The sequence below is a fragment of the Peromyscus californicus genome, unplaced genomic scaffold, assembly GCF_007827085.1.
Source record: "Peromyscus californicus insignis strain IS unplaced genomic scaffold, ASM782708v3 Scaffold_6__1_contigs__length_162567912, whole genome shotgun sequence".
Taxonomy (NCBI): domain Eukaryota; kingdom Metazoa; phylum Chordata; class Mammalia; order Rodentia; family Cricetidae; genus Peromyscus; species Peromyscus californicus.
Window position 1 is genome coordinate 75,307,104 of NW_026294584.1, and position 20,156 is coordinate 75,327,259.

The window sequence follows — 20,156 nt, forward strand, 5'->3', positions numbered from 1 at the left end:
GACATTTAAACTAAACAAAACGAGTAATGCATCTTTGGCCAAAAGCTTGTACAAGTAGAGTTGGAAAGGGCCTGAATGACCTAATGCTCTTCTAACTTCGTAATAATTCCTTGCATGTTGGAATGGTTTGGTTGTAATTCTCGTACATACAGTTTTATGGAGCACAGGAAATGCAACTTGAAACCAAAGCAAACCACGGAGATCTAGTTAATTCATGGAGGGAAGAAATGTAAAAAAAAGATCAGTTATTTCTCATAATACTCAGCATTTATTTGCTGGCTCAAGATAAAAAGATTCAGATGTCAAAGAGAATGAAGAGCTTTGAACTCTAAAAATAAGTGCGATAATAAAAATTGATCTACTGTAGAAACAACTTATTTAAAAAACCACACACACACACACACACAAGAAGCCAACAATAGCAGGCAAGAGCTCCTGCATTTAGGGGAACGGTCATGTGCACACCAGCTACAATGTGACGGCATCCTTACCATCACCCCAAGCCTCCTTTCCATTTGGGATTCATGTATTCTGCTTGTTTGTTTAAATGACTTCTTGGTTCCATTTGAGCAGCTTCTGTAAGGCTAAAGAGTAATTCATACTTTCATAAGGGAAACAAATAAAGAAGCAGTTAAAAAATAAAATTGTGAACAACCACCATAACATTTTATGTTAGTACACCTATAAGTGTAAATGTAATGCCATGAGATCAAAAGCCTTTTATTTGAGATAAATGTAACTGATAACCCTTTTCCTAGATTGACTAAGAAAAGTAAAAAGACAGAAATTGCTAAAATGAAAAATCAAAATGGGGACATGGCTGCAAATTTTACAGAAATAAGAAGAGTAGGGGACTTAGAAGATGGTGGACAGCACCTAGTTATGCCCTGCCAGAGTATCCAAGAAATGAAGAAGGGAAAGCTAAGTGGTGGCTGCTGGAAGAGGTGGGTGATTCCTTTACTTCCAGCTGAAATAGCAAAGTAAAGCAGAATTTTACAAAGCAGGAGAGAGAGCCTAGAATCCATCCAGGGTTTGGCTTGGACAGCTTCCCACTTCCTGTGAGAAAGAAGGCTGACAGAAGACATAGAGGGTCTCAGGGCCTTTGGATATCTGAACTGTATGTTCAGCAGTCAACAGTTTAGAGAGGTGGTGGGAAACATATGCACAAAGACATTAGCAGCATTGTCAGAAGGAAATGCCCAGGAAACACCTTCTTTTCAGCAGTGGATGCTCGACACTTTCTGGACAGCCCTGAGATACCACTGTGAACAGATTCCTGCTTCATTGGAGCTTGGCAGCCCAAGACCATTTGAGTCTGACTTGAACACTCACACTAAGTGTCCTGCGACTATACACCAAAACCTGACCAACAGGGTATTGCTAGAGTGGGTGTATTAGTTCCTTAACGTTGCTGTGATAAAACACCATGACCAAAAGTAGCTTTCGGAAGAAAGGCTTTATTATTTCTTACAGTTTCAGAGGGATAGAATCCATCATGGTGGGTGGGGAACAGCAAGAAGATGGCATTTTTTTCCCACACCCAAGAAACAGATAAAAGTTAGTAGGATGAGGCCATAAACCCATAAAGCCTTTCCCCAGTGATGTTCTTCCTTTAACAAGGCTTCACCTCTTGCAGGCTTCATAACCTCCCCAAACATCACCACTAACTGGGGAGCAAGTGTCTAAACACACAGGCCTCTGGGGGACATCTCTCATTCAATCCACAATATTGGAAAAGTAACTTTGACTCAGAACTACTCTGTACTCAGTGAGCATAAAAGTGAGACTTTAAAGGAACTTTCCAAGGCTCCAAGCAAGCATCTGAGTGCAGGGAGTATTACTCTAAACCAGGGCAGCATTTACTGTCTGTCTCCTGAGAGGCTGCCCAGAGGTGTGCACAGCATCTGGGACTCTGCTTGTGAAGCCCCATCACCTGCCCAGACCACATCTGTAATCTAGCCTTTGAAAAAAAAAAAGCCCCAAGGTGAGAACAAGACCCCCAATTGCAACTACTGTGCCCTGAGAACAGCACTCTAGTTTTATGGCAGTTTTAGGGAGCTATCCTGGTGGCCCCAACCCCAGTGTAACTGAGAAAAATGATGCTCCAACCCTACCACTTAGTCCCTCTTGAACAGTGGAAATATTTCCACTGAAAACAATAAAGGGGATGTAGTGTTTGGTTTTTTTTAAAAGTCAACAGACAACCTAACCTCAGACTTGTCAGCCCCAATACAACACGAAAAACTAAGAACACGGCTCCTCCAAAAATTGCCAGTCCCCCAGTAATGACTCTGAATGAGCTTGAATTCAATGAGATTGAAGACAAAGAGTTCAATAATTTTATGTTCAAAGAAATGAAAGAGGACATAAACGAACAGATTTTAAGAGAACAAAAACAATGAAAAAATAAGTCAATACAGGATATGAAAATGTAATTCAATAGAGAGACAGGAATACTGAAGAAAATAAACTGAAATATTGAAAATAAAATTTCAACAAGTTAAAATAAAATGCTAACTGGAAGCCTCACCAGTAGAATGGATGAAATGAATCATGGGAAGAAGAGAGTATTGGGACTTGAAGACATGGGAGAGGAATTGAAACACTCAGTCAATGAAAAAAAAAACCATTTCAATAAAAATGTAAGAATGAAATATGTGAGATGCATGATACACTATGAAAAGACCAAATTTTATGAGCTATGGACATAGAAGAACTTCATGACAAAGGTATAAAAAAACATTTAAAATAAAACCTTAGGCATTTAGAACACCCAATGGGAAAAATCCTCCCCATATTATAGTTAAAACACTAAATATACAGAACAGGAAAGTATAGTGAAAGGTATAAGAGAGAAACACCAAGTAACAAATAGAGGTGGGTCCATCTAAATAACAGCTGATCACTCAACAGAAAGTTTTAAACCAGAAGGTGTTGGTGAAATAGATCAGTAGGTAAAGGTGCCTACCATCAGGTGTAACAACCAGGGTTTGATCCCTGGGACCCACATGGTAGACAGAGATAACTAACTTCCACAAGTTGTCTTCTGACCTCCACATGTGAGTATGGCACACAGACAAACCATGGCACATCCCTATATGCACATACACAGACAAAATAAATATCTGGGATGGCAGGACTGCAGAAGAAACGGTACTAAATGTACAGTCATATTTGCCTTAATAAAATAATAGTGGGTGACTTCAGTGTTGCTAATTTCCAACTATTATGGGGGGAAAAGCTCAATAGAAATACCTGGGTTAAATAATATCATTTATCAAACAGACCTGGCAAATGTATATTGAACACTTCATCAAGAAGTAGCGTATACACAGTCTTTTCAGCAACCATGGAACTTTCTCTACACACAAAGCAAGTCTCAAGAAACATAGGAAAAATAAAATAGTTTCTTGTATTATATCTGACCCCAATGGACTAAAGATAGAAATCAAATAATGAGAAACTACAGAAAATACACACAAACTCATGGATATCCAACAGCATACTGTTGGATAGATAGGTCATTGAAGAAATTTAAAAGTTCTCAAATTCAATGCAAGTGAAAACCTAACATGTCAAAATCCATGGGAACAATAAAAATAGTCTTAAAAGGGAAGTTCACGCCCATGTGTTATTACACTAAAAATTAGAGAGACCACAAATGCATAGCAACCCTTGGAGCCTTGGAAAAGCTGGAACAAGCCAAATCCGAAAGCTGTAGTTTAGAGAGATAATTGTGATCAGGATAGAAGTTAATAAATAGAAATAAAATAAAACAAAACAAAAATTAAAGAATCAATGAAAGGAAGATTTGATTCTTTGAAAAGACAAGACAAATCCTTAGTTAACTAATCAAGAGAAAGAAAAAGATGCAAATTAGTATAAAGATTAAAAAGGGAGACATTTTGACAGACCAATGGAATTTATACAATTGGGACATACATGTAAAATTTATATTTTGATCAATTGGAAAAGCCTAAAAGGAATGGGTGAAATTCTGTATACATATGACCTGCCAATATTAAATCAAAATTAGATAAGCAACTTAAACAGGTCTATGAATAATGGGACCAAAGTAATCCACCCAAAAAGTGACTAGGCCTAGATGCTGAAAAATGTTCAAATAAGTACTAACATTAACCTTCAAGCTACCCCATAAACTAGAAATGGGAGGAATGCTACCAAAATCTTAAAATAAAAATAAACAAACAAACCAAACCCAAGATAAGCCAGTACAACTCTACTATGCAAACCAGATAAAATATACATCACAAACATCACTAACAAAGATAATTAAAAGTCAGTCTCTCTGGTGAATACAAATATAAAATTTCCCAAAATACTTGGAAACTGAATTTAAAGACATACCAAAATGCACAGGAATCAATACATTTGAGAGAGAAATTTCCCAATCATCTCAATAGGTGCATAGAGAGCCTTTGAAAAAAGTCTAATATCCCTTAATGTTAAAAAAAAAAAAAACCTTGAAGCGATAAAACAAGAGGGGAACAAATCTTAATATAATGAAGGGTATAAACAATAAACTTATATTATACTAAACAAAGAAAAAAGTCAGAGCTACCCACCTTCCCTACTCTTCTTCAACTTAGTGCTTACAGTCTTAGAGGAACAGGACAAGAGACGCACACACAAGGGACAGTAACAGGAAAGTGTGATGGTTGGTGTCAATTGTCACAGAATCTGGAATCACCTGAGATATGGGCCCCTGACATGTCTGGGGGATTACCTTGAGTGTGTTAATTGATGTGGGAAGACCCATATTGACCGTGGACCGGACAATTCCCTTGGCAGGGGATTTTGGACCACTAAGGAAATGGGAGGTGAGCACTAAGAAGCATTTATAGCTCTGTTTCTTGAGGGTGAACGCAAATGTGAGCAGCTGCTTTGAGCTTTGCTGCCTTGACTTTCCTGCCGCGAAGGACAGGACCTTGAATTATGAGGTGGAATTTTCTCCCTGAAGCTGTTTTTGTCAGGGTGTTTTTATCACAGTAACAAGAACAGAAACTAAGACAGAGAAGAAGAATTCAAAGTATCCTCATTTGTGGACAGTGTGACTCTGTAATTAAGAGGTACTGATGACTCTGCCAGGTAACTCTTGGAGCTGAAAAACACTTTTAGCAAAGTGTCAGGATACAAAATTAAAAGACAAAATCAGTAGCTTTTCTATATCCTAATACAAACAAATTGAGATAGTGCTCAGGCAAACAGGCCTACTCAAAACTGCCTCCCCAAACAAAACCCTAACAAACTGAACACCCAGTAATAAACAAAATAAGGAAAAACACCTTTAAAACAAAGAAGAAAGAAACTGAAGAAGACACTTGAATGTGTCTTCCTCATGTTCATGCACTGGAAGAATGAATATTCTGAAAATGGTCATCTTATCAAAAACACTGTACAGATTCAATGTTATCCCAATCAAAATGCTGTTTCCATCCATCCTTCATATAAATAGAAAAAGAAATCTTGAAATTCATTTGGAAGCACAGAAGACCTTGGATAGCCTAAACAATCCTAAACAATAACAAAAAAATAATGCCCAATTTCTTGTTTGTACTGCAGAGCCATTACTATTTAAAATCAATTGTCAAAGAATAAATTAAATTTAAAAAAACACCAATGAATCTTTCACAAATTGTTCCAAAAATTGTAAAGGAAGAAATTCTTTTTATTGTATGAGGCCAGCATTACCCTGATACCAAAACTAGACAAGACTGTATGAAAGAGAACCATAGAACAATGTCTTTAAAAAAAATTTTATGTATCCTATGTATCTTTTACATCATGTATCTGGTCCCATTCATTTCCCCATCCCTTCTCATCCACCCTCCACCCCTGCACACCACCCAAATAAAGCAAATTTAAGAGAAAAAAAAGGAAAGGAAAAAAACTTAAAAATCTCGTCATGGAAGTTGCAATGTGACACTGTGAATCACACCAAGTACCCCTTTGTCCTTATATCTTTACTTGCAAGTGTGCAGAGTCATTAGTCTGGTTCAAAGTCTCTGGTCTCTACTACCCTATTGATGCTGGGCCCTCGCTTGGGCTCCTCCTGGATATCCTGTTGTTGCCCTGTGTTGTGGAGATCCTGCAGCTTTAGGTTTGTGGGTCAGGCCTCTTCACATGTTCCAGCAGTTCATAGATGGGGTGGATGATGGAATGGACCAACTCATATCCTTGGGTCTGGACCTGGGCTGCTGTAGGGTTGGTCCACCAGATGTGAAATGGGGACATCTCTCCCATGTTTACAGCTTTGGGGCTGACTCACTCACAATTGCACTAACAGGGTTGGCTCTTCCACTCTTATGATCACAGGGTCAAGAGCAACGTCTTTTATAAACATTGATACAAAAGCTCTTTACAACATAACAGCAAATCAAATTCAGTAACATATTAAAAGGATCATACAAAGTGACCATGTGGGGGTTAACTATGGAATTGGAGAATACTATTTCTGTCTGCTTACTTATTTTGACAAAGGTAGAAGAATACATCCAGAATTCATATGAATATAAAGGACTTTGAATAGCTAATGCAGTGTTAAAACAAGAAACAAAATGACTATCTCAAACTTTTTATTTCAAAATTTACTACAAAGCCATCATAACCCAAAGAAAATGAACTTAATGAACCAATATTTTTGCTTCTCATTTCCAGAGCTTTTTATTACAAGTTCTTCTAATTAACTGGGTTTTGTCATCAAGTAACATTTTTTGGACTAGTATTCCTTTCTTGTGTGGCCAAGAATATTTGCTATCATTTGACATGCTTTGTACTTTTCTGTGCGGTGTTAAGACTCAAATCCAGGGTCTCCCACAAACTAGGCAAGTGCTCTACCACTGAGCTTTACTACTTTAAACACAGACAAACCATGGAAGACAGAAGAATCTGGTGGTGACACTATGGAGATTCAATCATAAAGAAAATAGCAATATAGTTTAACTTAGATAAATGATAAATCTATTTTCTTGGGCAGCCAGAACAAAATAGAATAACTGGTTTAAAAAATGGTAGAAATTTATATTCTCAAAGTTTTAGTCTTGAAGTTCAAAAATCAATGTAGTTAGATCCAGTGTCTCTTATTTGCTTGCACACGACCATCTGTGTTTTATCACCACACAATCTTTTTGTGTGCAAGCATCACTGCAAGCATCACTGGTGTTTTTGTGAGTCCAAATTTCCTCTTGTAAGGACACAAGCCAATTTGGATTAAGACACACACTAAAGACCTCCTTTTAAGTTAACCATTTCTTCAAAGGCCCTATCTCTAAGTATAGTCACACCCTAAGGTACTGGAGTTGGCACTTAACAATGGAAATTGTGAGGCACACAGTTAAGCTTATGACTAATTGCAAGAAGATGATAGAGTATGGGGGGGATCCTATCAACTAAGAGTTTAAGAGAGCTCAGGAATAATGTAATGTGGACATTGTGTAGACAATGATTTGAAAACACTGAACAGCATGAGACAATCATTGAAATGTGAATGACTGAATATTCCATGAAATTAAGGAAATATCAGGCTGGAGGTGCAGCCCTTGTCTGATATACATGAGACACCAGTTCACCGACCTTCTTTGTTGTTTAAATGTGGTACTAGTGTTACTAGACCTTCTAGGGTACAATTGCTGCTGCTCATGCTCAACGGACCAATTAAAGAGACAAGTAATAGGAAAAGCAGACACAGAGTTACTCAAGGTGGCCACAGTGGGAAGAGAATAAAATAAAGATGCCCAGTGCCACCCCTCCTAATTCCATCTTTGAAGCCCTGACCTGAGGTCTAGTTTAAGTGGAGGGCAATGGGTGTGGAGAAGTAATCAGTCTTGGTCAAGGTGCAACCCTGCTTATCATTGACCCATCACTGTCTTGGCTCCTGGTTTCCGGTTTGTCCTGAAAGTTGTTTGTACTGTGTGAGTTCCCTTTTCTAAGACTCAGGATTCTCCTTTGGCTAGCACCAGGGCCTAACTCTTTCCTTTCCCAGCATGAGACTCCTGGGGAAAGCTCCAGGGCCTAGCAGTCTGACAGCCAGAGAGGGTGTTTTAATTGCTTTTCTGTGATAAAATACCATGACCAAAGGTATCTTAGAGAAGAGTTCATTTGGGCTTAGAGTTCCAGAGGGACAAGAGTCCATCATGGTGGGAAGTCATAGCAATGGCAGGCATGGTGGCCTGAGCAGGAGGTTGAGAGATCACATACTATCCACAGGCATGAAGCAGAGAGAATGATCTAGAAGTGGCATGAGGCTTTCAGCTCCCAAAGCTGACCTCTAGTGACATACTTCCTCTAGCAATGCCATACATCCCAGAGCTCCCCAAGCAGCACCACTAACTAGGGACCAAGTGTTCAAGTGTCCGAGCTTATGGGAGACATTTCACATTTACATTTCCACAGAAGGGGCACAAGTGTTTCTTTTTAGAATGTCTTCAGTCTTGCCAGGATGATTACATTAGCATTGGGAGTTTGCTTGGAAGATATAGTCATAGATATAGCTGAAATTATTTGTGAATTTCAAATTAGCTCTTTGAAATATGTTTCAAAAACAGTTTATGAGAATGGGGGAATGTAACACGAATTGCTAAATGGTCTGAAAGATCAGAGAAACAGAATGAACCAGCTATGTCCTTACCTCTACGAAATCCTCAGCCTCAAGAGAGCAAGTTCCTGTTTTCCTCACACCTTATATACCTTTCTGTGTCCTGCCATATTACTTCCTAAGATTAAAGGCATGTGTCCTTCCCAAGCAAAGACATGAGATCTTAAGTGCTGGGATTAAAGGTATGTGCTACCACATCTGGCTCTGTTTCCATTGTGGCCTTGAACTCACAGAGACCCAGACCAATCTCTGCCTCCCAAGTGATAGGATTAAGGGTGTGTGCCACCACTGCGTGGCCTCTATGTCTAATTTAGTGGCTGGCTCTGTCCTCTGATCCCCAGACAAGCTTTATTGAGGTACACAATGTATCACCACGGGGGAAGGAAAGGGAGTCTCGGTGAAACAAAGATTGGCCACTAGCTGATGATCTACACAAAACGGTTCTGCATTTGATTCTCTCTGCTCTTGGGGGTTTTCACAATAAGGAGAAATGAAAAGGATAGCAGATGCATCGTCAGTGCTCCCCTCCCTCCCTTCTCTTGGCTCTCCCCCATTGGTGCCAACCCTTCTCCTCCCTACAGGTTGCTTTCCCATACTCTGGTTGTTCAGTTTTATTTTCTATCCCACTGAGTTTAACCAGGGGCATCTGCCTGACCACGGGCACAGAGCCGTCCAGTAGAGCCTGGTGTGTTCACCAGTGCGTACGACGCATCAGAAGGAACTGCCTCTCTCCCTCAGAATTCTTCAGTAGCCAATGGAGAATTTTTGTAGTTTTAATAGCATTCCAAGTTAGTCGACTCTAAAATGGTGAGCTTGAAGGGCCTTACATTAGCCATTTCAAGGGCAGGAATGAGAGATCATCTCAGTTTGCAGAAGGGCCTTACATTAGCCATTTCAAGGGCAGGAATGAGAGATCATTTCAGTTTGCGGAAGACTCAACCTGGGCCAGCGAGATGGCTCAGTGGGTAAAGGTGATAACCTGAGCTCAGCGCAGGGTAAGCATGGAGTGCAAGGAGAGAACCAATCCCTGCCAGTCCTCAGCTGACCTTCCCAGGCGCGCTGTAGCAAGCACACAGCCACATACACATACAAAAAAACAAATGTGATTTGATTTTTTTTTCTTTAAAAAGACTCAACCTGCTTTGAAAGGCTTTTTGTTGTTGTTGTTGTTGTTGTTGTTGTGTGTGTGGGGGGGGAGAGTCTCACAAAGGAAAAAATAGCAGCCAGCCTAGAGGATCTGAGGTGGCCCAAGTTGTCAGTCCACAAGGTCACATGAACCTTATGAAACCAAAGGGAACTCAATTCTACCAGTGCTTGGAATCTACTTGGGAGCAGCTGATTCAGATAAGAACCTTGAGCAGACGGTCTGGCTGGCTGACGCTTCCAGTTGGCCTTATGGTACCCTGAGCAGAGCCTAAACTGTTGTGAAATCCTGATTGCCAGACCCAAAAGATGGTAAGTGTAGTAAGATAGCAATCTGCTATTTGTAACTAGGAAACAAATACACCTGCCTTCCATTTCCGTAATCCAAGTCCTGGGTTCAAAGTCTGGGACCCTGTCAAACCTGAAATGTCAGCAATAAACCCTATCACTTAGCCTTCTCCCCGAGCTGCCTCAGCCTTCCGGGGACCCTTCATAAGAAAACAAGCTACATTCCCTATTCAATTCCCTTGTTCCGTTCCTCTATGGCCTTACCTATGGGTAGAACCATATTATCTCAGGGTTTCTACTGCTGTGAATAGAAATGCCAAGGCCAACAACAACTTGGGGGAGGAAAGGTTTCATTCAGCTCATCCTTTCTCAGCAAGGAAGTCAGGGCAAGAACTCAAGGGAGGATAGGACTGGATGCAGGACCTGAAGCAAAGGCCATGGAGGAGTGCTGCGACCTGGCTTATTCCCCATGACTTGCTCAGCCTGCTTCCTTATGCCAACCAAGATCACTTGCCCAGGGGTGGTGCCACCCACAGTGATCTCCAGCCTCAACCATCAATCAAGAAAATGCTCCACATGTTTTCCCACAGACTAATCTGGTGGGAACATTTTCTCAATTGGAACTCCCTCTTCCTAAACGACATTAGCTTGTCAAGTGGACCTAAAACTGACCAACATGCACATCTTAGAATTGATTCAATCTTCTCTATCTTCACATCTCTGTGACAGGGAAATCTGGGTTGCTCATTGTCGTTTTTTATGCCTTTATACTTACGGAGTTCAGTATTACCCCGCCTCCTCCCGGGAGGCTCTGTGGTCTTTTCTATGTACTTTATTAGTGTTAAAAGGAAAACTTTTTTTCTCAGCCAGGTTTGGGAACCTGCAAATGATCCTACAGTAGACAGATTAAATAACAGGAGGGTAAGGAAGATTTATCTACATGCATACAGGAGCATACAGATGAAAACTCTCACCAGCTAGAGGTGGGAATTTGTATGCAGAATTAAGAGGAGAAAGGATGTGGAGAAGTGCTTCTATGGAGAGAAAAAATGGGCATTTGGAGAAACAAATAGAAGGTACTACAGACTATAATGTTTGGTTAAGGAGTCCCTCACTCAAGTGGATGTGGTTAGTCCCCTTCCTGGCATGGATGTCCTCCTAAGAGATTTATGACAGCTTTATTCCCAGGAGGCTTTGCTTTCTGTCAGATAGGAGAAGCTCCAAAATGGCCTTTCTACCTCAGCTTTATCTTAAATGTTTTCAGTTAAGGTAACCTTCCCCCCAATTCAGCGAGAATAGTGGGTTCCCATCTTTGCAAACCTTTCCAATTTCTTAGGGCCCTGTGATAGGCAGAATTATGCACTCCCAAGATGTCTGTGTCTTACTCCGCAGACAGTCTGTGTGTTAGCCTACATAGCGAGGGGGGAATACAGTTACAGGCGAGGTTAAGGCTGTCTGTTGCTATAATTGGAAGAGGGCAATAGACAAAGAGGGAGAGCTGTGAAACAGGAGCAGAGGGATGCTATGTTACTGGTCTGAGGATGGAGGAATGAGCCATGAGCAAGGAATATGAGGAGCAACCTCTACAAGCTGGAAATAGTTCTAGGAAGGAACAAACATATGGACAGCTTTATTCTGGTCTGAAAGATTGCTCCATGATGGCCTTATGATTTATAGATAATGTAAGATGATAATGTTGTATTGCTTTAAGTCACCAGGTTTATGGTCATAGCAGCAACAGAAAACAAATTTAGGTCCATTCTAACATTCATTATTTTCCTTTTTTGTCTTGCTGTTGTTTGGGGGTTTTTGTCTGTTTGTTTTGTTTTGTTTTGTTTTGTTTTTGGTTTTTTTTTTTTTTTTTTTTTTTTGAGACAAAGTCTTTCTGCATAACCCTGGCTGTCTTGGGACTCACTCTGTAGACCAGGCTGGCCTTGAGCTCAGAGATCCTTTGCCTTTCTCTGCCTCTCTAGTGCTGGATTAAAGGGGTGTACCACCACGCCCAGCTATTTTCTTTAGTCCACCATCTTACCATTCAATGGGAAACAAACTGTGTTTTTTCTCTGTTTCCACTGAACAATAATCAACCTAGATTTCTGTGACCTTAAAGCTATATGGGTTCTATCTAGCAACAAGTGAGCCATGAATGCTTCATCAGACATAAGCAAGATTTCTTCTAATCAGTGCTAGCTCTGACCCTGGCAACACCACCACTCAGATTCCACAGTTTAAGTCTCAGTCTCCTAGATGGATTCTACTTCAGATTCAGTTTGGGAGTCCATATCTTTGAAACTTTTGACCGAGTGGCTAAAAGTTCCCATGACCCCATTCCCAGGTTCCGTTAATTTGTTACAGTGGCTAAGCCGAGTTGAGGAAACGAATATCTTAAAGGTTACACATGCACATCCAAATGAAGAGATACGTATCAAGTGCTATCTGGAAGGATCTGAGGCCCAGGGGCTTCTGCCCCTGTGGAGCTGGGGTGCACCACTCATTCAGCACACAGGTGAGTTCTCTATGTGATCGACTGTCCTGAAGCCCTTTGGACCATGCCATCTTGCATTTCCGTGGAGACTTCATTGCATAGGCTCAACTGAAGCGTGAACGACTGTGCGGAAATGTGACTGGGCCAAAAGGGCATGACTCAAAGCTAGCAGTCTAAGATGAGGAGACCAAGCAAGGCCCAAATACCCAGCCTTCTGGGTGCCTTTGTAGCTTGGGATGAGATGGGATTATTTTTGAATTTTTTTGTGTTTTAGTTCTAGGGGTGTAGATCAATGGGAGAGTATGTTTGTCTAGCATGCATGAGATCCCAGGTCTTATCTCCAGTACCGAAAAATGAAATGAAACCAACCCAAGAAGCCACGTTCCCTATTTATTACTCCTTTTTAGAGCCTGCAACAGATGCTGGCAAAGACATGCACCAAATATGTAATTACTGAAGAAAAGGGGATTTTTCTTTTGCACACTAGCTGACAAGACATCAGAAAAAAATAAGGTTAGAATTTCTAATAATTAGCACTGTGGGTGTGAAAGGGAGCAAAAGGGTTGTGTTTGTGTGTGGGGGTGTGTGTGTAAGAGGGAGACAGGCAGAAACAGTGTTGTCTAAGGACCACTTCTGAGGCCTTAAGTGCACTAGCGTTACTCTTAAAAAGGAGCCAGACACCATGGATGAAAAGCAGACCACCACACTTTTGGGCAGATGCTTCAACTTCAGGGAAAAGTCTTAGTTACCACCCACTCATTTCAACTTTCTCTTTTCCCTAGTGAAACCACTTGCCTTGGACCAGCAGTTGGCTGGCTCAGCAGCTCTTACTACCAAAGCCTAATAACCCGAATTCAATTCCCTGGACCCACACGGTGGAAGGAAAGAATTGACTCCTGTTAGTTGTCCTCTGACCCTCTCTATGTGCATTGTGGCACATGTGTATGTACACACACACACACACACACACACACACACACACACACGCACATGCACATACTCACACACACAATTAAATTGAAAAAAAAAAGAACAGAAAAAGGAAATTCCACATATTGCTAGCTGCGAATGTGGCTCAGCTGGTAGAGGGCCTGCTCCCAGGCACAGGACCCTGAGTTCTATTGCCAGTGCCACATAAAACTGGGTGCGGTGCATGTCTATAATCTCAACACTTGGAAGGTGGAGGTAAACAATCAGAAGTTCAAAATAATCCTTTACCTATATATCAGGTTTGAGGCCAGCCTGGGCTATCTCAGACCTGTCTCAAAAATAAAATAAAAAAAAAATTGTCATCCATGGAAGCAGAGAACTGATCCCTAAACATTGTCCTCTGACCTCCTTGCAAGTACCCACCTGCCCTCATATCATACAGTATAAGAGAATTAAACTAGAAAACAAAATACCACTTAACTCTAGGAAGAGACAACCTGACTCATTTCCCTCCTGCCACAGTTTACGGATAGCCAGCCAGGTGCTGTAGCAGACATATGTGGTCTCAGCTACACAGGAGGCCGAGGGAATAGCACAGTGACAGCGACACTGGTATGTTAAGGCCCTGGATCAGCATCTCTCTGTCTCTCTCTGTATGTCTCTCTGACTCTCTGTCTCTGTCTCTCTCTGTCTCTCTCTATCTCTTCCACTGTCTGTCTCTCTGTTTCTCTCTCTCTCTCTCTCTCTCTCTCTCTCTCTCTCTATATATATATATATATATATATATATATATATGTCTCTGTCTCTCTTTCTCTGTCTCTATCTCTTTCATTGTCTGTCTCTGTTTCTCTCTCTCTCTCTCTGTCTCTTTCTGTTTCTCTCTGTCTCTCTATCCCTCTCTCTCTCACACACACACATCCATACACAGTTTTTTCCTCATTTCATTTCTATTCTGTTTTCTAAGCGTGTTAATCACTTTTCTGATAGTATAACAATATACTTAGGGTAATCAACTTATAAGGAACAAAGGCTCCTGGTGTTAGAGTTTCCAATCCAAGATTGCTTGGTCTCGGTACCTTTTGCCCTGTCCTGAGATGGTACATCATTATGGAAGGGTGTGGTAGAGGAGGGTGTTTTCCTTATGGCATCTGTGAATCAAAGAAACAGGGAGAGCCTAGGTCCCCATAGCCTCTTCAAAGACATGACTTGATAGTCTAAGTGCATTCTGATGGGTCACACATCTTAAAGTTTCCACCTTCCCTTGACAGAACCAAACTCAGGGCCAAGCCTTTAACACGTGGGCCACATTCCCGATCCCACATGGTAGCCCAAAGGGAAGTGATATCGCTCTGCTTTTCTTTTTTTTTTTTTTTTTTTTTTAAAAGCTTGACCTCTTGGCCTGCTCACATGTTCTGGCACATCTGACAACCAAAGAAATATGTTCTGTGAGTCCCAGGATAGCTTCTAGATATACACCCCCGACCCCACCCCCACCCATTCTCCTCCCTCCCCCCTCATCCCCCTTGAACAATGAAACTTTGGGGGGGACTTTTCAATCACCTCCACTGAGACCTGACTCAAAAAAAAAATTGTCATCACTTAAACCATTATAGAAAACTTTTACCAAGTACATCAGGAGTCTCTGGTAGCTATAAATAAAACCATGGGAGCAATATTGTGCATAGAACTGGTCTTTCTGTATTTTATTTTATGTTTTTTAAGTTGGAGTGATACTGAAGAGAAACATACTTGCCTACAGAATTAATGTCAACCCAAATGCTCTCAGTCCTGTGAGAAGCCCTGTTGGAAACCTGGATCCTTGGAAGTCTAGCACAGGCACCACCACTCCCTTTGGAACACATGAGTAGCATCATGTTGAAATCCTCGGAAACAGAGTGTGACTGATGGTCTGTATCCTCCTGGCAGCATGGTGACGTCCTCCGAAGTGCTTGCTGGTCTGTAGCCCCTTTTACCAAGAGCTTGGTCAGTGCTGGATAATCTCCTTGTGATACAGGCAGCAGGTGCTCTCCTTGCCTCAGCAGGGCTGAGATCACCTGTAACAAGAATTTCTCAGTTTACGATCTGAAGACCAGCATGCAGACAAAAAGTGAAAAATATGATGCACCTGAGGACATGCTAAAAAAAAGAAATAACTATCTTTCTAAAGATGTAATGATATACTCCAAAGCCCCTCGGTCAATGTGACTGCTTTCATACTTGCTGGTGAGCTCAGCGACCCTCTTTACCAGTAGGTTGGTCAGCATTTGGTAATATTCTTTTGATGTAGATAACAGGTGCTTCCCTTGCCTCATATTTGGCCCTTCGTTTTCTGAGTTAGGCTCCTTTCTGAGTTCTGATTCAGAAAACTAACTTTATCCCTTCCCTGCTCTTTCAAAAATAGTTTAGATTTAATTCTTACTTTATGTGTTTGAATGTTTTGCCTGCATGTATGTATGTATGTATGTATGTATGTATGTATGTATGTATGTGTACCAGGTGCATGTCTGGTGCCCTGAGAGTTCAGAAGAGGATGTCAGGTCCCTTGGCGCTATGGATGGCTGTTAGTCACCAAACCCAGATCTTCTGTAAGAGCAACAAGTGCTCTCAACCACTGAGCCATCTCTCCAGCCCCTCTCTTCCCCACTCTTTCCATCTCTTATATCCTGGACTTAGAGGAAGTCTTAAGTCTGCTTGTTAATAGAGACAGAGCCTGGGCCGCCCAGGCTTGAAAGAAACAAGAATGAAAAGGAGAGAAAGGAAATTTATTCAATGTGTCCACATAGGAAAGATTAAAAAAAAACAAAAAAAAAACCCAAAAAAAACAGTGATCTGCCTCCCAAGTTCCATCTTTGGGGTCCTAACACGAAGATTAGATGTGAGTGGAAGGGGGAAAGGTAAGCGAAACTTAGTAGCCCTGGTCAAGTGTAGTCCTGCCCGTCACTGGCCCATCACTGTCTGGGATCTCATAGGGAGAACTATGGGCAGTCTCCTCAGGGTTCAGCCTTTTCCTACTCCCAGAATGAGATTCCTGAAGAAATTCCAATGTCTTGGGGACCATTGTTTCCACAGTCTGACAGTCAAAGGGAGTGTCACTGGTGTCACTAGAATATCGTCATTCCTGCCAGGATGATCACATGCTTGCCCTGACATTGGGGGCAACACTCACTGTCTCTGAGTTCTTCCTCTCCCCCGCGCAGGGATATGTAGGTGTCCAACACAGAGCCTGGCTGTTTACTTCTACCTCCAAACAGCAGACTGTTTCCACCTCTCTCCTGATAGGTGCAGAGCTCTCCAGCTGCCTGGACTGTCATTTCCTCTAACTCCACTGATGTCATCCTTGAGTTCCCTCCTGGGGCCATTTTTAAATTATTTTATTAACAAGACCAAGACACAAAAAGGTGACCCTGTACCCCAGTGACCAAAAACAAACAAACAAACAAACAAAAAACCGTAGTGTGTACCCAGCCATAGTAGTTATTCATTTCCAAAGGACAGCAACCCTCACACTATCAGGGATGAAGTTTATACAAACTTGTTTCTTAATGAGAACTACAATTTTTCCTGTTTAAAATATTTTACTGCTAATATGACCCTTGTAGAAGTCAATCGTGCATTTCTTTTCCTCAAATAAAAATTTTAAAAGTTTCTGAGAATCGCCGGGCGGTGGTGGCGCACGCCTTTAATCCCAGCACTCGGGAGGCAGAGCCAGGCAGATCTCTGTGAGTTCGAGGCCAGCCTGGGCTACCACGTGAGTCCCAGGAAAGGCGCAAAGCTACACAGAGAAACCCTGTCTCGAAAAACCAAAAAAAAAAAAAAAAAAAAAAAAGTTTCTGAGAATAATTGAAGGGGAGGCAGAGAGATGACTCAGCAGTTAAGAATGCATACCGTTCTAGCAGAAGACATGAGATCAATTCCCAGCACCCATGGAAGGTTTAAAACCAGCTTCAGGGGCATCAGCTTCTGGAACTCCTCAGGCGTTGGAGGGAGGCATGTACCGCCCCCCACCCCCAGTTTGGGATGTATAGTGTGAGCACAAAACAACACAGTGATTAAACAAACAAACAAACAAAAAGGACAGAAAAGAAACACTGCACCTGTATCCTTTAGGGCCTGAGATTAGGGGTGCAGTGTGGGGAACTCCTGTTTTGCTACTGACCCAAGATGAGACTGTTGTTTGGTAGCTCGTCAGCCATTGCCAGGCTTGAAGGCCAGTGAAGTCCTGGTTGACTTTGAACCCGCCTCCTCCCATTTCCTTGGGTAAGCTAGAAAAGTTAATGTCAGCGTTGTCACCTTGGAATTTAAGATAGCGTATGAAAAGGTGAGGCTTCTTGGCTTTGTTGAGGCCTATTGAGGCAAAGCTATTTCTTGGTCAAAAGAATGGGGCCTTGGGTGAAGACATTCTGATCTGCTCCAAAGATTAGATCATTACATACTACTATCTCCTCCCGTAAGAGTTAATCCAGGTGGGCTGATCAACCATCCCTCTACTTATCCTAAGCTCTGCCAAGTAGACAGGAGGAATAACTGCTCCCTTAAGGAGACAATGTATACCAATAGTTTCTCCTAGGGTCTCTTCGTGGACTCCAGCCCAGCCACACAATGCCAAGCCTCAGCTGTTCTCCGTGAGCAGAAGTGCTTCTCTTCATCAGTACAGTCCCTTATAGAGCTTCTTTCTTGTAAATATTGTTGAACTTTACCCCTTTCTTCATTCTTTTTCTTTCAGGCACTGGCAAAGTCCAAGCATGTCTTTCCAGACACCTTGGGTCTCACTCCATCCCCTCCTTCCACAAGTGTGGCTGCTTGGTAACCGCCACAGAAAAAGGGATGGCTTTTTCTCTCCCTGCTAGCCACAGATGCCACGGTTTCAGCTTGCCTAACCCATTTGTTTTAATTGTCATATTCCTTGAACTTCCTTGAGTTTTGTTTTAATTTATTTCTAAACCAAGGAAACTAAGAACCCAAAAGGGACCCACGATTTTCTTGGTAGCACTGTTAGTAGTTATCCTGGCTAGATAGAGTCATGGATTGCTGTGAAGTTCAAAGAGTCTGTTTGGGCCATTTGCTATTTTGAATTAAGAACCTATGGTTCTTAATTCTTAAGCTGGGGTTGAAAAATCAACTAAAATTAACAAGATACCAGAACCACTGAATGAAACCTTTGCTTTGCTGAGACAATGGATACTTGCTGCTTAGCTAGAGCTAAGAAATTAGTGGTGATTAAGAAGAGACCAGCATCACTGAGGTGAAATCTACTGGGAAGTGTTTCAGCACCCCGGAGCATGGAAGCTGTCTTCCGGAGGCAGCCAAGGTTGTACCCAGTGCTGACAGCAGAACTTGGTACTGTAAGTTACCAGGTGGTCCTGGTTTTGAAGGCATGAAAGGCTCCTGGAGAGCAGCTGAGGCTTGACACCGGTTGGCTGGGCTGGAGTCTGGAAAGAGAGCCCGGGAGAAGCTACTGGTGAAAGTTCAGTTGCAGCAGAAGACCCCAGTATTTTGGAGATACCAGCACCGTGGGGTGACTGGGAAGGACAGCAGCAGCCCTAGAATGGAGAAGACCTGAGGCTACGAGACAAGCTGTGTGTGCTGTGGCAAGCCCTTTGGAGAAATCCAGAGGATCATGCGTGGTTCTCACATGAATCCCAGAAGTCTGGCACTGAGCTTGACATGGTTGGACTTTGGTTTTGTTTTGATCTGATTGTGACTGTGCCTGGTTCTTTCTTCTTGGAGTAAGAAAGGGCCGAACTTATTTTGTCTTTATAGGAGTCCACAGTTAAGAGACCTTGGATTAAAAAAGAAGCAATTTTTAACTTGTTTGAATTTGTAAATTCCGACTTTTAAGTTTGTAATATGTTTTATATTGTCACTATTAATATGAGATCTTGGGGAAACAAAAAAGAAAAGAGTATTGTTAAATAGTATTTTATTGGTGTGTCAAGTTCACAATGATTCAACTGGGCTATTTTTTTTTTTTTTTTTTTTTTTTGTCAACGTGACAGAGCTACATTCATCTGAGAAGACCTTAATCTCAGTTGGGAAAAAGCCTCCACAAGATCTGGCTGTACTGTGTTGACTACCCAAGGGAGGCCTTACCCTCTTTGATGAGGGGATGGGGATGGGATGGGGGTAGGCGTGGGAGAAGGGGAAGGAGGGGGAACAGGGGTTGGTATGTAAAAGGAAATAAAAAAATTTTAATAAAATACATATATATATATATATATATATATATATATATATATATATATATATATATATATATATAAAACAACGATCTGGCTGTAAGCAAGCCTGTAGGACATTTTTTTTTAAATTAGTGATTGATCTCGGAGGGCCCAGCCCATTACAGATAGGACCATCCCTGGGCTGGTAGTCCTGGGTTCTAAAAAAAAAGGAAACAAACAAACAAACTGAGCAAGTCAGTAAGCAGCACCCCTCCATGGCCTCTGCATCAGCTCCTGCCTCCAGGTTCCTGCTCTGTTTGAGTTCTTGTCCTGATTGCTTTCAATGATTGACTGTGGTGTGGAAGCTAAGCAAAACGCTTTTCTCCCCAAGATGCTTTTGGTCAGGGTGTTTGATCACAGCAATGGAAACCCTAAGACTGAAGCTTAGCTGGTGCTTCTTTTCAGGATTATCTGGATGTAGCAAGTTTCACCATCATGAGAGATGAATTTGGTGTTTTCCAGTTTATACGTCTTTTTT

General features: G+C 41.7%; 1 protein-coding gene across 2 annotated transcripts in view; it reads left to right on the top strand.

Moving 5' to 3' along the window:
• Positions 1–20,156, top strand: part of Abcg2 (ATP binding cassette subfamily G member 2 (Junior blood group)) — a 117,007-nt gene that overhangs the window by 44,311 nt on the left and 52,540 nt on the right. The gene's annotated exons all lie outside the window — the stretch shown is intronic.